The 23,770-nt window shown below is 41.0% G+C and overlaps 1 long non-coding RNA gene across 1 annotated transcript in view; it reads left to right on the forward strand.

Annotated features, from left to right (window-relative positions):
• Nucleotides 1-23,770, forward strand: part of LOC309650938 — a 176,184-nt gene that overhangs the window by 125,400 nt on the left and 27,014 nt on the right. The window contains exon 2 of the long non-coding RNA XR_014257838.1: nucleotides 21,114-21,254. This is a non-coding gene — a long non-coding RNA (uncharacterized lncRNA). The remainder of the gene's footprint in view (nucleotides 1-21,113; nucleotides 21,255-23,770) is intronic.

Genomic DNA, 23,770 nt, shown 5'->3' on the forward strand with positions numbered 1-23,770 from the left:
TGTTGCGGGGAGTGGAGAGAGAGAAAGAGGGAGATTGCTTACCTTGCTTGGGGTTTTCAGATCTTTCAAATGTATCATTTAATCCCTTTCATCAGTTTCAGGGTTTTTTGGCATTATTTTTTCCAATTGGTCCCCATTCTGTCTCTACTCACATCGTGGAAGTTTAAATACAGTATGTTACAGTTTGAATGTTTCTATATGTATTTTCTTTTCCTTTTTGTTGCTTCCTTTTTTTTCCTCTTCTTCAGTTTGGATATTTTTCTATTGGTTAGTCTTTGAGTTTACTATTTTTTTTTTTTTTTGCATTGTCTAGATTGCTCTAATGAGTAATTCCAGTTATAGTATTTTTCATTTCTAGAAGGTATATTTAATTCTTTTTGCAGATTCAAGTTATTTATTACATTCTCCATCTTTTTATCCATTCATTTATTTTCTCGATCTTTTTCCTCTATTTTATATAATATAATAGTTATCTTAACGTTCTTATGTACAAAGTCCAGTATCTGGATAATCTGAGAGTCTACTTCTGTTGCCTAATTTTTTTCTTGATTGTCAGATAAATTATCTATTTCTTTGTTTTTTAAATTTTAACTTTATGCCAGTCTTTTTGTAAGAAAAGAATTATAGATATTGAATATAATGTTATTTTCCCCCAAAGAAATGTTGCCCTTTCTCTGCTAGGTAGGTGAGGGAAAGATCATCTAAGTCTAACAGTAATTGCACTTATGTAGTAAGGGCTTGGCTGTGCTCTTAGTTAGATTCAGCCCTTATCACTGCTGCATCACTTAATCTTCTCACTGAGATCTTGGTGGATTTCTGTCTCCTTAGTCCTTATACCAACTCACTCCATCTGAGGTGTAAGCTCCAGCCCCAGACAGCTTCAACATCTGGCACATGTATTGAGGAGGACATGGGCCATGCTTTGATGCAGGACCTTTTACCCTAAGAACCATGAAATTGAAGTACCATCCAGCCCCATCCCTCCCTTTTGGCTGTGGTCCTCCATGGGTTTCATGAAAAGTCTAATGAGTCCCTACCTCCTCAGGAATGAAATTTACACCTCCCAGAGGCTTTAAGTTACACTCTAACCTTCCACCCCAACAGGTTCAAAATACAGCGGGTATTTTATGTTTACTGAAGGATTTTGTCTTATTGGCGCTACCAACAGGTGAACCCCGCCACCTGCACGGCCTGGGCACTCAGCAGCCCTCCTGTGGGGTCATGTTTTGGGGCTCCTTCAGATCCCCGTCTGTCGTGCCAGCCTGTGTGGCTCTCGGGAGCACCGTTAGTGCCGGTTTCCTGCAGTGGCATCCCAAGACTGCCAAGTCTGACCCTCAGAGTTTCCCGGGTGGCTGGTGCCCTCAGGGAGGAAACGACCATTGCTTGGTTGGCAGCTCTCTCAGGAAGTGCTCTTCTCTCTTTGGCATTTTAGTTGATCCAGTCCTCTTTGCATCCACAGTTTTTCGAGGAGTCTGAAAGTATAATTTTGTAATGTATCCTTTTCTTCCCTAGTTGTCACACCAGGAACAAAGACCTGCCACTATATACAACATCTTATTTGGAAGTCAAAATTTCATTATTATTATTGATATTATTATGATAGATTATTTAGAAAAGCTTCCTCCAGTTTTCTAATTATTGGTAAAGCCCACACCTTTTCAGACTTGTTATTATACTGAGACAAACTCTATCAAATTTCTTTCCTATGTGAGCTCTATGATTTGGAAGGAATTTCTACAGACTATCTTCTGGCTCTATTCCTCTTAGACCTCTGCCATTTATCTTCGTGTGATAACATTGTGCGGTCAGCAGATTGGACTGTAGGAATTGCTGTGGAAGCCATTCCTATACCAGGATGCCACGCAGTAATTTAACCATCCATGACAACCCTGTGAGTCTCCTACATATACCCAGTAGCCCACGTTAATTATATTTTGATTTCAGCTTCTCCTCACTTGGATTACCAGAATGCCTACAGACATTCCAATGGCAACTGACATGAGAGGTCAGAGCGGAAAGGCAAACCTGTTTACAGTTAAGACATCTGAATCGTACAAATTTTAGGAAAGTACATGACCAAGTGACCGTATTACTAAAAATTTTCCCAGGACCACAGAAAAGGCCCATGTAAGTGAGGGGCCCTGAAATATAAGCTCTTTTAGCTTCACAGAAAGTCCACCTCCATCAGTAACATGTGTACATACAATTACCACCACAATAAATAAACAAATAAGCACAACAAAGGAAAACCGAGGACAGAAACAAGGCTAGCTGGTACCCACAAGTGGGTTTCTGCTAGTTTGACTTGTCTCTATATTTGATAGAACCTCCTAGGGAGGATAAAACGTAAAAGATACTATAGTTGGTTAAATATTCAAGGAAAATGGACAGTTCTAAAAAAAGAAAGGCATCACATTAGAGTGACTATAATGCCTAGGTTTAAATCCCAGCATCACAATGTACTAGCCATATGACTCTGGGCAAGTTTGTTAGTCTTTTTATGCCTTAGTAGTATCTTTACCTATAAAATGGAGATGTGTGTGTGTGTGTGTGTGTGTGTGTGTGTGTGTATACATACACACACACACATATATACTTACGTATATCCACATATATTGATATATCAATATGTATTATATCTCTCTATATTATAACTCTTTCTATATGTATCTATCTATATCTATATATGAAAAGAGCACCTAGCATATCGTAAGTGTTCTTTAATGTTTGTGAGCATTATTGTTTGGATGTACTCTTAAGTAAATATTACACTGGTATTGCTTACCATGTTTTTTTTTTTTTTTTTTTTTGCCAATACACTCATCCTAAACAATTACATTAAGATCCACAAGACCGTGTTTACAGTTCTGAGAAGCCAGTGTATTGTTTTTTGTTTTTTTTTAAAACATCTTTATTGGAGTATAATTGCTTTATAATGGTGTGTTAGTTTCTGCTTTATAACAAAGTGAATCAGTTATACATATACATATGTTCCCATATCTCTTCCCTCTTGCATCTCCCTCCCTCCCTCCCTCCCTATCCCACCCCTCTAGGTGGTCACAAAGCACCGAGCTGATCTCCCTGTGCTATGCGGCTGTTTCCCACTAGCTATCTATTTTACATTTGCTTACCATGTTTAATAGGGAATTCATAAAGCTTAAAACTTTTTAGGTAAAAGGCATTAGTCACTGACCTTTAATATACTCTGGAGTGCGTGGAAGTGTGTATGGGGAGGAATAAGGCCTGCCTTTAGAGACCCTCAACTGTATCTTGGAGAAAACTGCCTGAGAGGACAGCTCTTCGGGCCGCCTGAGGTCAGGGGCCGTGTGTGTTTGAGGCGTCCACCCGCAGGACAGTGTGATTTCCTCCCAAGTGCATAAGGCAGAAACTGAAGAGGGAGGGGCTTAGTGATGGAGACAATAAAGGTTGGATCTTCTGGAGAGAAGTTCAGGTAAAGGTGAGAGCGCTGAGAGTTTAGGAAGCTGGAGTGAGAGAAGGTAAGATGTTTACATGTAGTGTCACGAGGGATACATGTGACCATGGAGCGAGCGGCAGGGAAAGAAGACCCAAGTTGAGGGCTCTGAGGGATTCAGAGGACGAGGTACTGGAGGCGGTATCCGTGTGCCTACTGAGGTCTCCCAAAGTGATGGCAGGGCTACTTGCAGAGGAAGGCTGCAAAGCCCTGTGTCACTGTCCTTGATGGATGGAGGGCAGACTGCGAGGTTGACTGGGGAGACCCTCTGCATCGGGTCGAGGAGAAACTTCACAGGGAAAAGAGGTCTTACCTGAGGCTGACAAGCAAACGGATTTAGGAGAACTCCGGATGCCGGGCAGTTGGCTGGCATGGCCCCCTCCAGTCCTGCAGCAGAAGGACCCCATGCCTGCCCCATAGGGGGTAGTTACAGTAGGGGGGTTGGCCAGGTGCCATGTAACGTACATACTTAACAAAGGACACACATTGCACCTGAAGCAGGGAAAGATGTTCTACCCAAGGTGAGAAGCTCAGCACCGGCTTTGTGGGCCTTTATCTCTTGGTAAGGAAGTGGTCCAGGCCCAGAGCTCCTTCTTAGGCGGCTGAGTGGTGGTCCAAAGACTGCATGCCCGAAGTTGCCTTTGCCAGCATACACGCCGGGTAGGAATGAGGATCCCTGAATTATGGTTGTGGCCGTGGAAACGGAAAGTAGATAATGACATTGGAAGGAGGCGCTTTGGAAGCGCGGCCTGGGGCACACTTCTTCCCAGGTCAGCAGCAGAGGAGCGCTGGCTCTGCCTGAGGCTTAGAGCAGCTCACCTAGAGTTTCAGGAGCCCCGTGCCCCAGCGGGTGCCCGGAGCCCCCGTCACAGTCACGTGTGGACGTCTCGTGGCAGCGCGTGGCAGCCCCCCCCCACCCCGTGGGCCTGAGGAGGCCGGGGAGGGGGTCAGCGTTGCTTCCTGCAGCAGCGAGAGGCGACCTGAGTCGAGCGCGCCAAGCTCTTCTGACTGATGCTCAGAGCCTGGGCTCCTGCTGGTTCTCCAGCGGGTCCTTGGATGCAGGACTCGTAATTTCCTAGGACACAATGCTCGGTGAAATGGTTCATTGTATCAACAAGAATGACACAGTAATTTAAGCCTGGGAATGCAATGTATCCAACCTCCTCATTTCCTAAATGAGATCAAATTACAACAGTCCCTTAAAGGACAGAGTTTTAGAAATGTTGCTTCTTTCGTTTTTTTTGTTTTGTTTTGTTTTGTTTAATCGTGAGGCACGTATGATGGTGGTGGTCATGGGAAGGAAGTGGAGGAGGAACCTTTCCATAGCTGTGACTTATTAAAATGACTGAGTCAGGAATTCGGACCAAGAAACATGAATTTCCTTGAGAGTGGGATGCAAAGGGGTCTGTGTTTCGCAGACAAGTCCAAGCCTGCCTGTTCTTTAGGCCCTTTCTTCCTTTCTTCCTTCCTTCCTTCCTTCCTTCCTTCCTTCCTTCCTTCCTTCCTTCTTCCCTCCCTCCCTTTCTTTCCTTCCTTTCTCTTCTTTCTTTCTCCCTAGAAGGCACTGCTTGTGAAATCCAGAACAATTCCCAGGCTCGCTTTGGGGTTCATTAACCATCTTGAACTATTTTCCAAATGTTTTAGGTTCGAAAAAACCCAAACCACACTGGGCCAGCCACTTTTTTTCTTCTTCACTGTCAAACCTATGTGTATTTTAAGGGAAATGTGAGCCATATGTTTCCGATTCCTTTACACTTAACTCATCAAGCAGGATTTGTTAAAGCTATTTGATGTCCTGGATGCCTTTTGAGCCATTTCCTTGTGACTTTCAAAGCCTTTTATTCTCTAGAAATAGGAAGTTGTGTTTTATGAAATGTAAATGAGCTTGAACCCCCAAAGGTCTGATTTGGGTCAGAATTCTGAATAATTGGAATTAGTTATAAGCATGCACTATTCCACTCTTGCAGAAGAATTCCAGCTCAAGGAATAGCTCCCATATTTTTCATTAAAATTTCATAAAGTTGGCTAAACCTTAATTAGAATATTGGGAGGAAAAAAAGGCAAAAAATACCTTATAGCAAGAACATATATAATTAATGAAAATGGATAAATATTTCTGATTAACTAAGAACTACCTCAGCTAAATTAACCTTAAAATGAAATCAAATAGAAAAACCAAATGAATCGCCGACAATCATTAAATTTGATCCCATAGGTAAATGGCGGCTTTTATTTTATGGCCCCAAAGTGAACCTCAACTGAATATATTTTTTCCCCAGTACGTCTTACTGGGACAATCAAGAGAATTTTCTAGAAACAAAGCTATTTTCATTTCTTAGAAAAATATCCTGTTGTCTTACACCGTCTTTTCCAGCAGCAGAAATTTTAAATCAAAATAAAGAGATACATAATCTAAGGGTATATCCTCTCCTCTATTTCTGGGAAGAAATTCCATGTTGAGTGTGACGGAATAAAACAGGTTCAGTTCTGCAATTGTTTCTCCTTCTGCCTGGAATAATCTTGCCCGAGATGATCATGAGTCTGGCTCATCCGTCCTCTCCTCCCGGAGGCTGGCTCGGACTCTCCCGCCTAGGGTAGCTCTCCCTTTCCCCTTCAGTAACTCTGCTCCATTTCTCTTTTTTATACTCTTTTGCAGGAATTAGCACTATCTGCAGATTACTCATTTATGCCTTTTGTGCACTTAATGTTTCCTTTCGCCACTGGAAATCTAAATGTATCCCTCTATCCCAATACCTAGGATGTTGGTGGCAAATAGCAAGTACTCAACCAGTGCTTACTGAATTTAATTGCAATCATTCGTTGAACCAACACTTGACAAACAACACCTGATGACATGTATTTTATCTCAGAAGAGGTCAGTTTATATCTAGTGGCTTTGATGAATGTGTTCTTAAGCAAACTTAGTCTTGCCACACACATGAATTTTAGGGTTAACTTTCTACAAGAAATGGTGGCTGAGACTTTCATAGGGATTGTGCTTCATCTGTAGATTAATTTGGGGAGTATTGTCCTCTTAAAAATATTAAGTCTGCCTTTCCATTTATTTAGGTGTGATTTAATTTTTCAACAGTGTTTTGTAATTTCCACATGAAATGGAAGAGAGGGACCCAGAATAGCCAAAGAATCTTGAAAAAGAAGTACAGAGTTTTAGGACTCAAACTTTCCAATTTAAAAACTTATTAAAAACTACACTCAAGACAGTATAATACTAACATTGGATGGACGTATAGATCAGTGAAATAGAACTTAGGAATCATAAATAATATCTTGCATTCATGATCAATTGATTTTTGACAAGAGTGCCAAGGCAATTCAATGGGGGAAGAATAGTATTTTAAAATGGTGCTAGAGCAATAGAATACCCCATGAGAAAGCATGAAGTTGGATTCCAACCTCATGCCATCTACAAAAATTAACTCAAAGTGAATTAAAGGACTAATTATAAGGACTAAAACTGTAAAACTCTTACAAAAAATAAAACCATAAATCATTTTGACTTTGGATCAAGCAATCATTCCTTAGATATGATACAAAAAAACAGACAAAAATAAATAAATAAATTGAACTTCATTAAATTAAAATTGTTATATTTTAAAATATACCATCAAAAAAAGTTTTAAAAAGGCAACCCACAGGACAGGAGAAAAATACTTGCACATCATATATCTGAAAAGGGGTATGTATCCAGAATACAAAATGAATCCTAACAATTTAACAGTAAAAGAATAAAAAACTGAATTAAAAAATGGACAAATGGACAAAGGATTTGGATAGACATTTCTACAAAAAAGCTATATGAATAGTAAGTATATGAAAAAAATGCTCAACATTATTAGTCACTAAGGAAATGCAAATCAAAATGAAAATGAGATACCACTTCAAACCCACTAGGATGACTATAATAACAATAATTTTAAAAAACTAGAGAATAACAATCAAAAGTATGTGGAGAAATTGGAACACATGTATATTGCTGGTTGGAATGTAAAATGATACAGCTGATGTGGAAAACACGTTGGTAGTGCCTCAAAAACTTAAACATGGAGTTACCCTATGACCCAGCAGTGTCACTCCTAGGTATATACCCAAGAGATGGACAACACATGTCTACACAAAAACTGGTACGTGAATGGTTATAGCAGCCTTATCCGTAATAACCAAAAAAATGGAAACAACCCAAATGTCCATCAATGGATGAGTGAATAAACAAAGCGCTACAGCTACATGCTACGGCATAATGATCCTTGAAAATAATATGCAAAGTGAAAGAGACTAGTCACAAAAAGCTACACCTTGTATGCTTCCACTAATATAAAATGTCCAGAATAATCCAATATTGAGACAGAAAGTAGATTAGTGTTTGCAAAGCGCTAGGGACGGCAGGGAATGATAATTTACTGCTTGTGGGTACAGTGTTTCTTTTGCGAGCAATGAAAATGTTCTGGAGTTAGATATTGGTGATGGTTGCACAATTTAGTGAATATACTAAAAACCACTAAACTGTATACTTAAAAAGGTGAATTTTATGGATGTGAATGATGTCTAAAATTATAACTGGTTTCACAATTACTCAATTCTTTTGTGAGTGTCTCAATTCCCATGGGAGAAATGGGAAAGGAAAAATGATGTGTTTCATTTGAGAGTTAGTCCTACTCATTGTTCATTGTCTTTGTTCTGGGCTTTCTCAGTGCTTAAGCATGAAGGTGGAGAACTGAGTAGGAGTGGTGCTTCCTTATAGAGAAGAGGTGTCAGAGAAATGTGCTGCCATGGTCTGTGCATCGGGTTCTTTCCAGATTTCACCCTTGTTGTGCCATGAAAGGGCTGGCTGATGTTTAGGAAAGAAAACATACAGAGAGCCTTTTGCCTTGCTTTTGTTACCTCACCAGCAATATTTACTTTTGGAACCGGAAATCTATAGATCGATGTGTAGCGCTCTCTTAGTTCAGGATCATGATGAATGATGAGTTACTGAGAATAGACCGTTTTCCTATCAACTTACTGGCAGAGTAGGAAGCTCTCAGGCAGCAAAGGTGAAGGTTTACAATTCTGAGAAAAGAATGGCGTAAGTATGACCTCATCAGAGACAACGACCTCTTGGATTGGTGTTTTCCAAGTACAACTATGTAAAAATTATCCATGATAGTAAAAGATGGGTGGGAGGAGAATTGCCCATGGCACATGTAATCTGAAATAGCATTTTAAATGCTACTGGGCTATTTTTTAAAAAATGCTGTTGTGCTTTTAATGAAAACGAGAAGAAAAAAGGAAAATTTATATTTGGCCTTAAAATGCATTTGCATGTGTAACAATTTAAGCAGCAAATCTTCCTTGTGAATTGTGTTTTCTCACAGTTACATAGCATGAGGCCACACCTTCCAATGTTGGAAGACTGGTAGGATATTTGCAATATTATTCTGCTGAGTGGATGTTACATGGAGATAACGGAAAGATGACTGCACTTAATTTCTATCTGCTGGTGACTTAACGCTGAAGGTACATGATAATTAAAGGGAAAATTAAATAATGATGACTTCCATTTTCACGTCAAGGTGGAACTTGTTTACATTTCATGTGGTTATTCTGTTATTTCGTCTGGTTTGTACCTATCTATCTATCTACGTATCTATCTCTATAACCCCATTTTGACAAAATAGGATCATATTGCATGCACTTCTGTCTCTCACTTAACTGTCAGTGCATGTTTGCAAATAAGTATTTATTTCTACTATGACTACAATATTTGAGGAACTAGTATGTCCAGTGTACTATGTCTTGAATAATTAGACGTCATCTTTGCATTCAGATTTTAAACTCTGTGGGGTAAACAATTAACCAGTTTACTGTTACAATAAATTGATAAGAGATGAGATGGATCATGGGGGAATACCCTAGAAAGTAAGGCAAATGGGAGGCTTAGCCAAGACAGGGCTAGCAAGTAAGGCAGAACCCAGATTATGCTGGATTTTTTTAAACCAGGTCAAGTTAGTGAGACTATTCCAAGGGCTGGTGGAAACCATTAAAGGGTTTTAGGCAGGACGTGGTATAATTGGATTTGTAGTTTTGAAAGGAAATTCTACTTATATGTGTAGTGGTCAGATAATTTATTATCCAAATCAGGAAACTTTATGCTGGGACTACAGGTGTAAACTTTGGCTCTTCTGGACAAACTAGGATGTATGGTTATTACCCCATTGACAGAAGACTACAATGGAATGAGAGTGGTACGTGAAGCTGAGTTAGGAGAAAAAATTATGGTTTGGACCCAGATGAGGCAGTCCATAGAGAGAGAGAGAGGGAGTTCGATAAACATAAGAGTTATTTTGAACAAAGAACATGAAAAGGTGGTGACTGAATGTGAAAGGGCAGAGAGAGAGAAGTTGAGGTCTAGCAGGCATCCGGCTTGAAAAACCGAATGGATATTGGAGACATTTATTGAGATGAGGAATGTTGGAGGAGCCTTAGAAGGAAGGTGATAGTTTTAGATAAGGACGTGAGTGGAGGGTAGCCGTTAGGCACTCAGAAGGCATCAAGATTTATGCCAGGGAATTCCCTGGTGGTCCAGTGGTTAGGACTCGGGGCTTTCACTGCCAAGGGCCCAGGTTTAATCCTTGGTCGGGGAACTAAGATCCTGCAAGCCAAGCGGTGTGACCAAAGAAAAAAAAACTAATTAAAAAAATAAAAATGTAGAACATTTACATTAAAAAAAAAAAAAAAGATTTATGCCAGCCACTTCTTCACATTTTCCGCATCATCCGAGGTGCTCAGCTGGGCTGAAGGAACATTGTGGACTACAGAGCACTAGCCGTGGCCCAAGTCTTTCTAGCATATTAGTGACTCCAGAAATATCAAATACTTATTATATTCTCACACGGTCAGCAATTTCTCCTGATCATTTGGCTCAGAGGTTAGAAATGTAGTCGAATTCTGTATTTTCATGCTGATTCATCAGGAGAAATGCCTTAAGAACCTCCTATTCCAGGTGAGCTGTTTGAAGATGCCTGGTGTGATGGGGGCTTGAAAAAAAGTTTTAAAAGCTGCCCTTTGGGGATCTGACAGTCTTGATTAAGGGACAGGGTGCTTGATGACCCAAAATGATAGGATCTGATGCCAGCGGAAGGTGTATTTTGCCTTGATTAAACTCAACTCTGCAATAAAACCTATTAAGATTTCTGGTTTTTAGAGAAGCGATTAAAGGTTCAATATAGGAGGCAAAATAAAATTTGAATAATGTGGGCTAAAAAATAGATGCCTCTGTGTGTGTGTGTGTGTGTGTGTGTGTGTGTGTGTGTGTGTGAAAGAGAGAGAGCGGGAGTATTGGATAGGAGTGGAAGTTCACAACTTATATACAGGTTGGCCCCCAAAGCTACATCACTATCTATTTTTCTCACTTTGTCTAGGTAAACTTGGCTCCTAAATCTTTTAATTAAAGTCCATCTTGCATTTTTTTTATTTTTTATTTTTATTTATGGCTGTGTTGGGTCTTCGTTTCTGTGCGAGGGCTTTCTCTAGTTGCGGCAAGCGGGGGCCACTCTTCATCGCGGTGCGCGGGCCTGTCATTATCGCGGCCTCTCTTGTTGCGGAGCACAGGCTCCAGACGCGCAGGCTCAGTAATTGTGGCTCACGGGCCCAGTCGCTCCGCGGCATGTGGGATCTTCCCAGACCAGGGCTCGAACCCATGTCCCCTGCATTGGCAGGCAGATTCTCAACCACTGCGCCACTGGGGAAGCCCCCATCTTGCATTTTTTAAATGAAAGGTGGACCCAACTCAGTTACACACATACAGGTGGTATACTTGGAGGATTATGTGAAATACACCCAGAAGAGCAAATGTGCCTTCCTGTGAGAGATATTCTGTTTTGCTTTGTTTTTCATTCCTCTTTCTGATGTTGGTTGGCTCAGCTTCCTTTAGCCCTGATCTCTGCATTGATGGGTCATTAGGAACTTGGAAGGATCTACACAAATATGAAAGTGCATACCCATTTGTGTTCCTTGGAGTTGCAACAATTTTATACGTAGATCAAATGTTAGCATTGCTCATGTTTTAAAAAATGAAAAAAGTGAGATATGGAAGATTGCAACTTGAAGTCCCAATATTAACTGGGCAAAGGACACTCAGAAGGGGCAGCTATCCTGGGTCTTACATTTGAGACACGGTCTTGATGCCAGAGGTGATGGCTGAGAGCCTTTCTGAAGCCCAAGTGTGGCTCTTGTTAACATGTATTTAACAAACCTGAATGGCTAAACTTGGGAATTGTGAGGGTTTATTCCCCTGCACTGGAATGTACAAAATACAACTGCGCTTACCTTGTATGTGAAACCAATACAGAGCTGATGAGTTGGAGAAGAATTCCCCTGCTTTCCAGAATCAGATCTGTCTTCTGCTACTTTGCTTAAAGTATGCAGCTGTTCGGGAGAATTAGTGTTGCCTCCTTTCACATTAATAGCAGAAAAACTAACTTTCCACTGTATTTAATAACAATGTCAGTCTCCTTTACAGTACTAGGAATCTTTGCCGTCCCCTTTTTATGAAAAAAAAAAAAATCACATACGATTCCTTACTTCTAAGCTTCTCAAAGAAAATTTTCCTAATTTGTTTCACTGTGATTCAAATTTCACCCATCTAAAAGAGTACAGGATAATTGACTCAGTGCTGTACTAAAATGTCCATATCTTCAACAATTTATGGAAGATGAGTATCTGTTGTATAATCTCTAACACGAAGATACTTTCCACATTCCTTCCAGCTCTGGAAAAATTCTATCAAAATTCTAAGTCTTATGCTGAACCTTCACTAGGGTTTCACCTTATAAGATTACCTGAAGCCTGTTAAGAAGTAAACTCCCCTTTCTCTCTTTTTTCAGATTAATTATTCTATTGCTAGTATTGCAGGCTAGGAATAAAGTATTTTTATTCTTTTAGTCTTGCAAAGTGGAAAGTTTTAAAATAGTGATGTTGACACCTCAAAAAGAGGAACTCTAAAGTGATCTAGTCTTGGAAATTATCATTGGTTAATTGAAAATTGGAAGGTACTGTGTTTGGTCACTTGTCCTTGTAGAGTCACAGCCAATGAAGCAGATGAAAAAAAAAATTATCTGGCTTCATAGTAATTGTACTTCATTCATAAAAAGAAATTGTGCCCTGAGATTTAATTGAGTGGTTCCAGGGCCATGCCAGCAGAAAATCAGCTGGTTGGGCTCCTATATAAACATGATGACATGTTGAGGGCAGTGTTTACTTTTTTCTAATTAAAGCAAATTAGAAATTCCGTTACATTTCTGCAGTGCATTCCGACAGCAGCATGCCCTGGGAATTGCTCATGGTCCTTCTAGAATAAGGCTTTCCTTCATTCAACTTTCATTTGTTCCTTTAAGTTTTAAATTCATTCCAGGCACTAAGTGTTTATGCCGGCTCTGAGACCTTGGTTTTTCAGGATCATTTCAAAACAAGACTGGAGGATGCAGCGGAATTCAGACCAACCGCTCACGATGACGTTACATGGTTTCGGCCTTGATGCTGGTTCTCTTTGGGCGGGCACTCTGTTTTCTTCTCCTTGTTTGGTTCTATCAGTTTCTGTAACACTGAGGCAAACCTCCAATTGACAGCAAGAGATCATTTGTAGGGACCCACACTATTAAACAGAAACAACTAAGATGCCAATGAAAATATATCAACTGCACAGCAAACGTGGGTACTTTTCGTACACAGTAATAGGCTCTTTTGAATTTTAATTTGACACAGGGCTATAAAACCTATGAGGATTTTGTTTTTCATTAATGATACCCTTATCATATTTTTAAACCAGGAAGCAGGTATGTCTGAGTTTTGATGTTTTAAGAAAAGGAATCACCATCATGCATTTATATCATAGCTGTAAGTTTTCAAAATTCAGTGCCACTTCATTAAAATCCTGTTTAATGAGCAGCACATTGAAAACAAAATTTAATATATGGAGCTCACTAAACCATTGTTCATTTCTGAAATCATGGTCACATTTTATCGTCTTGACATTTTTCTAACTTACAATTTCAAGGTTAAATTTTAAGTCCCAGAAACCTTCTTCCAAGGAGGGTTATTCTTAGGGGATCTCCACTCCAGAGTTGCTGAGAAAAGAGGTTCAAAGAAAGACACAAGGTTCAGATAAAGTCACCATGAGGTTTAGAAAAGCATTTACATGTTTTCATATTCCTCTGAATTGATACTGAACTCTGGATCTTAATGAGCTTGTTTCTGGAGTCACTGTCAAGTTCACGAGAGGGAATGAAGGACGCCTCTAATGAATGAACGCGGAGAAAACCACGATGCATTCTGAGGCTTTCTAAAGTAAAAAGAAAAGAAGTGATCAGGTCTGTGACTACAGCAAGAACTTCATGTTTTTGGTAACCATGGTATACTAAGAAAGTGGAGGTCACGTGTTTCTCTGATATTTGTAATTGCCAGTATCTCCCAGAACATTCAAAGCACAAATCATATATTAAAAACAAAAAATGGCTGTCAACTCTAGCTTAATATGTGTAGGAGTGATTCTAAGACCCTTTCTCTCTTCTAGTGGGCCATTTTTTTTTTTGTATCTCAGCTCGTGCATTGGAGAGAGCGATAGGAATAATAAAAGGAGATAAAATTTTGCTCAATTAGATGTCTAAATGTTGTAACTTTTGAGTCCTTGGAGAATAGGGGCAGGGAGAGAGGCTGAATGGGATTTTGAGGACTTCAGTTTCTTTGTTCTTCTCGGTTTTGTCCTGCATGTCAAAGACAATCAAGAATTGGCTGTAAATAAAATTCAGTCTCAAGGAAAGATACCCCACCCCTCCCCCAAGACCCCAGCCCACCTGTTCATGCAGTCATGGAATTTCTCCTTTGCCTAAAATGAGCTATATATAGTCAAATATCTCATAAAGTGGGGGAGGGGATTGTGAAATAACAAGAACACTTAGTTAAAGGGTCTGACTTAAAGAATAGTGCCCAGATGAGTTTATCCAATTGGGATCGGTTAAGCCTCCCCTGACACCATCCATTAGTAATATTTTCCATGCACTAAGTAAAACAATGGAAACCCCATCACATCTGGTTGAGCCTCCAATACCTATGCAGGCTGTAACAGTTTTTGAAATCTTGATATGAAACAGCACCGTGGCACTCCACGATAGATTGTTAGCAAGCAAAGAAGGCGCACTTGTTCCAAAACAATGAAGAGTTGCTTATTCCTGTTCCCCTTAGATGCCTCCCTCTGGTTCATATTGCTAGATTATTTCATCGTGATCCAAAGGGAATTTGGGGTTATTTTCCTCCCCTCTTTCTTCCCCTATCTTTAGAGCCATCGGCAGCAAGCCTCCAGAAAAACCATCGTATGTGTCTTGTGGGCACCACATTTTCCCACTGAAAAGTTTTGGTTGGCTGGGTGCCTTTCTTTGAAGGTAGAAAAAAGGGCTTTGGAAGACTGATAATTCCAAGAAATATTTGCTGCCTTAAAAGTCTTGTTATCACCTTGCACTTTCTGTAAGTACTTCAGAGATTTACAAAGAGGACGTTGACTATACCTGAATATCCCTAAACCACTTCCTTGATGTTAACATTGAATAAAGATGTTATAAAAATCCCAAAGTACCCATTGCTCTCCGAAGAGAATCAATAAATAAACTTCTAATAGGCTATTGGAGCTATAGCTCCAAGACGGCAGGGTCCATGCCTACCTTGTTCACTTTTCGCATCTCCAACACTCAGCAAGCCATGGCAAGACCTAAGTTTTCTGAAAACAACTACATTTGCAGGTTTTAGTGTTAATTGAGCCAATGTATATCGTGTTTGCCAATGGGAAAGATACAGGAGTAGGAATAAAAAGTCTAGTGCTAATCCTAAATTAGTGATATTTAACTCTAATAACAACAGCAGCAGTAACAACAACAACAATAATAATAAACATTTACTGGGGAGATACTCTGTACCAGGCTCTGTTCCAATCATTTTACATATATTAACTCATTTTGTACTCATAATATCGTTGTAGAGTAGGTACTCTTACTGCCAATTCCTGTTTTGAAAAGAGGAAACTGAGGCATGCACAAGTTAACCATCTTGCCCTAGATCACATAGCTAGTAAGTCATGAAGACAAGATTTGAACCCAGAGCCTTTTCTCTTAAATATTATGTCTTGCAACTAAAATAGTTGTGTTTTGCTAGGCAAGTCTCTTGGTACCTTTGTTGCCATTGCTATAAGATAAGCATAATGATTCTTACCTCAGAGGAGCAGTGGAGATGGGAACCCTCAGATGGGCACGTTTTGGGTGTATTTTCCGTTGTGAAGGTACATGAGATAGTTTACTGTTCTCATCAGATGCCCAAGGACTCGGGTCAAGACAGACAGGATTGAGATCTCTTTTTACCACAGTTCAAACTCCCGGAGCGCTGGGGACAAACAATAATCTTCAAAGCAACTGAGGCCACCGTTGCGGCATCAACTCTTGGAACAAAGTAACATATAGTGAGATGTTTCTGTTTGTAGAAAATATCCTTCCAGCTCAGTTTTTATTTTTAGGCTCCATCTAGGCCAGTGATTTTTCCATTTCCTTCTTAGAAAGATTTTTTTTTAATGAGCACACACACTCATTCTCACACACATGGGCACACTCCTGTGTACACCCATGTGCATTCACATGCACACACCCACACTCACAGGCACCTACACCCGCAGGTTCCTTGACACTGTGACATGTGCCTGCCTGCTTGTTGGTGGCAGACGGTGGTGTAGAACTTGCTGCCTCTGAAGGCAGACCCAAGGGTCCCAGGTGGCTAAGGAAAATCCCACAGTTTTATCTTCTGAGAGCTTCGGGTAGAGGAGGAAGACTTTCTTCTTTCTCCCCTCCCCCAACGCTTAGCAAAAGAGAAAAAGAAGAATATTAACTAGTACAGTTTCAACAATCAACAGGGACACACCCTGAAATCAGCTACATTTGAGCATAATCGAGGTGATAGCGTTTAAGGGCAGTACTGATGTTCTTGCCACACTTGGACTGATGAACTTTTACGCACATTTTACTCATGAATTATTTAGATGATGTGGTACCAGTTTGGAGATGTGTGTGTGTGTGTGTGTGTATATATGTGTGTTCTAACCCTCCTTGAACCCCTTAAATTGTGGGTGAGTCTGTCATACAGATAGGTTAAGTCACATAATTTACCAAAAGTATTAAATTAGCTTCACATCAAACATTAAGCAGGCAGCTAGGGACAGACTGATCCCAGCAATTGCTCTGCGACATGGATTTTAAAGCACACTCTCCACAGTACAGGTATCGTGCCTGACTTCTTTCCCCCTGAAATTAGCAAGCAAGAACACAGGACTTTCTTCTCCATGGGGGCCAGAGGCTTTCAGATTTCTGTGACCTCCATCATGTCTCCTGACTGTCTGTCCATCGGCTTTTCCTGGAATATCTGGCTTTTTTCGTCTCTGGACCGGCTGTCTCATACAGCATGTCCTGAATTAGTTGTGTGTGTGTGTCAGTGAGTTGGACAGAATCGTCACTGTCAAATGATCACGTCTTCTTTCTTTGGTACTGAGAAGATCAAAGTTTAGGATGACAGATTTTCCTTTACCAAATAAAATTGATTTCTAATCAAGGCCACACCTTTCCAGAATCCAAGCTTGTTTGTGTGTGTTTGTGCATGTCTGTGTGTGTGTGTGTGTGTCTGTGTAAGAAGTCATGTGTTGTGAATAGGAATCTGGAGATTAAGGTAAAGGTGACAATTAGTAAATCACTTCCATGGTGGGTGTCCTTTCGTCCTGGTTGACCTTCAAGGCTTTTGCTTCTGCTTTCCAAAGACTTACTTTACCTTTGATGCCAACGAACAGGTCCTGCCAGAACTTACCTTTAACATCAGGTTCTCAGCTGCCCCCAGTATATTCTGACCACATGCAAGCTTAATAAAAATGCAAACGGTGTTTCTTGGAGTTGGGAGGAACGAGGAGTAGCAAAGAGAGAGTGAGCTCTGGGCTTCGAATCAAGGGTTCTGCCCTGCTTTGCACATCTGTGTTCATATTTGCAAGTCTTACAGTGATTATAATCCTCAGCAAAATCAGAGGATGGGAAACTATGCCCTGATGATCAATTCTAGTTTTACCAACTTGCGAATCGAAGTTCTAACGCAACATGTCCAGAGTGTGGGGTGTTTGGTTCGCCATCAGCTTTGCTGTGTACATCTGTGTGTGAGGCAGGTTGACATCTATGAGGCGGAGGTATATGCCCAGACACGAGCAAATGCAGAGTCCGCTGAGATGAGCTAATCAAGCACGCAGCTAGAAACAGGCACGTTGAGTGTGGTTAGCTTTTTGTAAATACACATAATTCAGCCACTTCTCAGTCTTATTTAGCCATTAATTTCATAATTTTGTTTCTCATGCTCCCAGAAGTTTGTCATGAGGCTCAGGATGCTGGGAAATGTACGTCCTACGGGTTAGACTCAAAAATATTTTTTTTAAATTTATTTTATTGATAATTAATTTACAATATAGTGTTAGTTTGTGCTGTACAGCAAACTAATTCGGTTATGCATACATACATTCTTTTTCATATTCTTTTCCATTATGGTTTATCTCAGGATATTGAATATGGTTCCCTGTGGTCTACAGTAGGACCTTGCTGTTTATCCATCCTGTATATACTAGTTTGCATCTGCTAATCCCAAACTCCCACTCCGTCCCTCCCCCATCTCCCCTCCCCCTTGGCAACCGCAGGTCTGTTCTCTATGTCTGTGAGTCTGTTTTCTGTTTCATGGATAAGTTCATTTGTGTCATATTTTAGATTCCACATATAAGTGATATCATATGATATTTGTCTTTCTCTGACTTACTTCACTTAGTATGATAATCTCTGGTTGCATCCATGTTGCTGCAAATGGCATGATTTCATTCTTTTTTTATGGCTGAGTAGTATTCCATTGTATATATATACCACATCTTCTTTATCCATTCACCTGTCCATGGACATTGAGATTGTTTCCATGTCTTGGCTGTTGTAAATAGTGCTGCTATGAACACAGGAGTGCATGTATCATTTCAAATTATTAGACTCACAAATATTTACTTAGCACCAATTAAATGAATATCTAAAGTGTGAGAAATTAAATGCTTAAGAAATAAGTGAATAATATAAATACAGGGTCCCTTTCATCTAGTAACAATTTCTTTGAGGTAGGAATATATGAATATTTGAATAATAATACGTGCTAATAATACATGAATACTTGAAGTACAAAATAATGCAAGAGGGAAGTGACAGTTGGCTACAAGAGCAGAGGAAAGGGACAAAGGAGGGTTATAAGCAGGTGCCATACAAACCAAAAACACCGTCTTCAGAGAAGGGAGATTTCATCATGAACCAGAATGACCTGGGAGGGGCAGCGTCTGATCTAGATCTAGACAGCTTGGGGGTTATTTTTAAAAAATTTTTATTGGGGTATATTGATTTACAATGTTGTGTTAGTTTCAGGTGTACAGCAAAGTGAATCTGTTATATTTATAAATACATGTATCCACTCTTTTTTAGATTCTTTTCCCATACAGGCCATTACAGAGTATTGAGTAGAGTTCCCTGTGCTGTACTGTAGGTCCCTATTAGTTATCTGTTTTATATATAGTAGTGTGTATATGTCAATCTCAATCTCCCAATTTATCCCTCCCCTCCTTACCCCCCAGTAACCGTAACTTTATTTTCTACATGTGTAACTCTGTTTTGGTTTTGTAGGTAAGTTCATTTGTAGGCTTTTTTAGATTCGATGGGGGTATATTTTTTATGTGGGAAGAGAGGAGAGATGGAATCCGTGAAGGGTGAATGGCATCTCCAATGCATTTGCAGAATCGAATGTTTCAAGGAAGTGAGGAACGGAGGATAATGTTGGAAAGGCAGGCTGGGCTGGCGCTGGGCTCTAGAGAGCTGTGCGTGGTGGGCTTAGTCCTGTGGGCGGCGTGGCACTGTCCACGTCTGGGGTGCAGAGAGTGGCGCTGTATTCCAGGAAATGAAGGGACCGGAGGCCAGTGACTGCAGCAGAGTCTGGAGGAGGTGATAGTTACGGGAACTAGTTGCAGATGAGCAGGCAGAGAGGGATGTGAATATATTTTGAAATTCAAATACACATATGTTATGTCCTATCAGGCCACCAAAACCTAACACACTTTTTTTGCCTTAAGTTTCCAAATACCTCTTCTTTTTTTTTCTTCCTTGATCTTTCCTCCTTTAAAAAATGTATGTGCATTAGAATAAGGTGAATGTGGAAAAAAGTGAGGGCAGATGCCACAGGTTGAAATCAGGATCAAGAGGATTTCAGTTCACAGACGCTTCGTCCTCACTAGGAACCAGGTCAGCTCAAGGGCAGGTGAAGACAAATAGGTGGGAACCTGTGTGTCCAAGAGCAGAAATGAAAAACAAACCTAGGAGGCATTGACCAGCCACCTCAGTTTCATTTTTAACTCTTCTGCCCTGCCTCTTTTGTAAATATGCATTGTCTTTGTTAAAGGAGAATTGCTTTGCTCCTGCTTTAGAAAGTTCTGGAATATAAGCAGAAACTGAAGCTGTTAGACTAGAGAGCCGGATCTCAAGAAGCCAGACTCAGTGGATTCCACCTTTAAGCCATCCTCAAAAGACCAGAATTTCACATTATAATAGGGAACTAACTGCCCTCTGAGTCAGTGCTACCCAGATTGGCTTGAATCCCAAACTAAAAAGATCGTAAAATCCCAATCCCAATTGCAAAGTGACCAGGAAGGTCGAGTCCAGCCCCAGTGGTACCTGACTATCCCCTCGATAATAGGGTGACAATAGGAGAGTGAGTTTTGAGCATCCACAATGTTCGGACCATAGTAAATAGCCAAGAAGATTTTCACCAGGGTTAGATTTTTTTAGACAACTTTTACAAACTTATATTTTGTGAAAGACACTGTGTTAATTATCTATCTGTTGTGTCACAAATTATCCCAATACTTAGCTGCTTCAAACAACAAATATTTATTCTTTCACATTTCTGTCTATCAGAAATCCGGGCGTGGCCTTGTTTGGTGCATCTGGCTCAGAGTTTCTCATGAAAGTGGTGTCGGCAGGGGCTGCGGTCTTCTTCTGGCTTGACTTGGGGATGATCTACTTTCAGACTCGCTTCCGTGGCTGTTGGGATGCTCAGGTCCTCTCCAGCTCTCGGCCAGAGATGTCCATTCCTTGCCACGTGGGCGGCTGTCCGCCTGGCTGCTAGCTTCTCCCAGAGTCGTGAGGTTTCCACCAGAAAGAGGATGAGAGGGAGAGAGACAGCTAGACCGAGGCTACATTCGTTTTGTTACCTGGCCTCAGAAAAGATGTGCCACCAATTTTTTGCCATATTCAGTTGTTAGATATGAGTCAGAAGGTCCAGCCCAGCCTCAGGGGAAGGGAGTTACTCAAGGACCCAAATCCTAGGAGGAGAGCTCATGGGGGGCCTTCGACCACAGACAGGATGAGACGGCCGAGGAAGAAACCCTCTGCACTCCCGCTGTCTCACCAGCGGTCCGTCGACTAGCACCATCTGACCTCTTGAGGGCTTGAGAGAAATGTAGCATCTCAGGTCCCATCCCACCCAGACCTACTGAGTTCGAATCTGCATTTCACAGGGCCCAGAGTTTCCTTGTGTGCATCTCAGAGTCGGAAGAGTTCTAGTCTGCAGGATCTTCACGCATCGAATCTAAACAGAAACCAACTTTAAACTGATCATCACACGTGAGCATGCTTACCTCGGAGCAGACAGTGACAAGGTAATGAGATTCTGCTTTCTACGTTCTTCAGAGAACGGCCTGAGCGGCCTAATCCATGGTCTCAAAATGCACACACAGTCACTGTTTAATGGCTTAAAGATGAGGGCTGAACTTTTGTTGGCTATCAGACATAACAATGACCACATGGACGTCTCTGATTCCTGCGTGGCATTTATAGGGAAAACCAGATCCTTTGAACTCAAGAAAAACCCCAAACCCATCATCCAAGCATCTTTCATTCCTGGGGATTATCAGAGTTTTCATTACAGGTTAAATTCTTTGTAACTTTTTCATGTGGAAACTATCCCGTTACCTCCTGTTAGCTCTCCTCCTGCTGAGTACAAATGGAGTGTACATTCTACTTCCTACAGCTGCTTTGGATTTTGTTACATTTTCCAGGTTTGAAAAAAAAAATGTGCTGACAGAACGTGGCTTCATCTACAACTCTCAACTGATTTTAAGAGTATAAACAGAAATATGTTTCCTGATTGTATGTACCAGTGAAATCAAAATATTATCCCTACATCCAAAGATTCACTAGCCACTTTATTTTTAGAAACTTGGCACTAAAGAGGAACAGAAAAACATGTTGGGGAAAGGTCATTACAACATAAAGACAGCAAATATGGCTAGACAAAAAGAAAAGAAGCACGCTTTTTGGTTTGCGCTATTTTCAATGAAAGATATTTACTTTTTAAATGGAAAAAAAAACTTTCCATTCGCATCTGGGCAGAAAGTCAGAATCAAATAGATATAATTGGAAAAGCTTACTAAATGATGGACTTATGTTACATTTTCCCCCCAAATGATCCTTTTTGTTTTATTTTACATAATGGAGAAAAATCCTCTTAGATAAATATATCTGAAAGCACAGCGTTCAAAAGTCACATTTTATTGTAACAAGATGAAGCAAATAAAGACTTAAATCTGAGCCACCAAGAGGTAAACAGTTCTGCTTGGTCTGCGCAATTACACTCCGTAGGAAGGGCATATCTTCCATTTAGGTTTTCAGGTATGAGGTTGTGAGTCATAAAATCACGAGCAATTTTGGGCTCTCCCAATTGGTAAAAGTCCTCAAGGTGTATTTTGTCAGCCCAACTAGACTGAATACCTAAGGGTCCAGTAGAAAGGGGCTGGGGGGCTGTATACACTGGGATTTTAGAGGCAGGGGGCTGGGTGGAGGCCGAGCTGTAAGGACCAGGTTAGGACCTATTAACTGAGAAAAGGGCAAATGAGCCAGTGAGAAGGAATTGCTGGATAGGCTGATCCCGGCCACGGCAGCCCAAGGTCTGAGCTTCAAAGGACGGACAGAGCACCTGGGTTGTAACCCAGCAAGTGACACCAGAAAGTCCACTCTGGATGGTGGAGCACAGCAGGGGGCTGTCTAGGTAGGTGGCAGGTGTTGCTGTGGGAAACGGGACCTTATGTGGAGACTTTTATCTCATGTCAGGGAACTGACAAATCCAGGTCATGCAGGAGGCCCCGCTGTAAGATTCAAGGTTTGGGCTGGGACCCTCAGTCACAAAAGGCAAATGGGAGTGTTTGATTCAGTTAGTACAGACCCAAGGCAGAAGCTCAGCACCATGGCATGAACTAGGAAAGGGGCAGGGAATTTTGTGAGTTGGAAGAACTTTCAGAGAGACCCAGCTTATTATCCCTTTGGCACACGGGGTAGATATTTGATTGATAAAGGAAACTCAGGGTAGGGACTGGGGACTTGGAAAACATAGGAGTCTAGCTGGCCATCCGATTCGGGGCCTGAGAACTGGATTTACTTTGATCCCCTCGCTCACCTCCCTGGAGAAGAGTGGGTGCCTCTGGCCGAGTTGGTAAGGTGGCGTGTGAGCCCATCCGGATCCCTCCAGGCTTGGGCTGGTGACATGAAGGAAGATGAAGATGACACTGACATCACATCCCTTCACTCCGGTCACTCTCCTTCCTTTAGTAACTTGCCTCCAGTAGTGCGTGTGTTGCCAGGCCAGGGCAATCAGCTGGAGACGTACTTACAGGTTTCTGTTGTTTCATTTTATGTGGTTTCTTATGAGCAAGAGAGAAAGTGCTGATCCTTGTAGCTCTGTAATCAAGAGGACGCCCTTATTAGATCCCATTCTGGTAAATAGGAGCAGTATCTAATGTCCTTTGGAAGCAAGGCTTTCGAAGAGAAAGCGTATACCACCATGAAAGGCAATCTTGCCTGGAACCCATGTGTTTGAGTATTGAACTTTGGGTCACACTGAGTCTTTCCCAGCAGTGATATTCGAATACGTAATTACTCTGCTCTTCATGTGGTGTTGGTAGTGCGGAGAGCAAGTGTGTGCTTTGTATTTATTTTCCAGACTTGCCCATTTATTGTTCCCAAGCCACATGACGGGGCGAGTTTTGTTCCACCGCGTTGAAAGATAGCTGCTCTTGGCTTCAGGAACCTTTTTCATGCCTTTCCTTTTATTCCTGTCTGATCTTTTTTCTGGTCCTTTGGTGACTGACTAGGTAACTCCCGATGGACCATCTTGTTCCAA

Source organism: Balaenoptera physalus (assembly GCF_965194825.1).
Source record: "Balaenoptera physalus genome assembly, chromosome: 20".
Classification (NCBI taxonomy): Eukaryota; Metazoa; Chordata; class Mammalia; order Artiodactyla; family Balaenopteridae; genus Balaenoptera; species Balaenoptera physalus.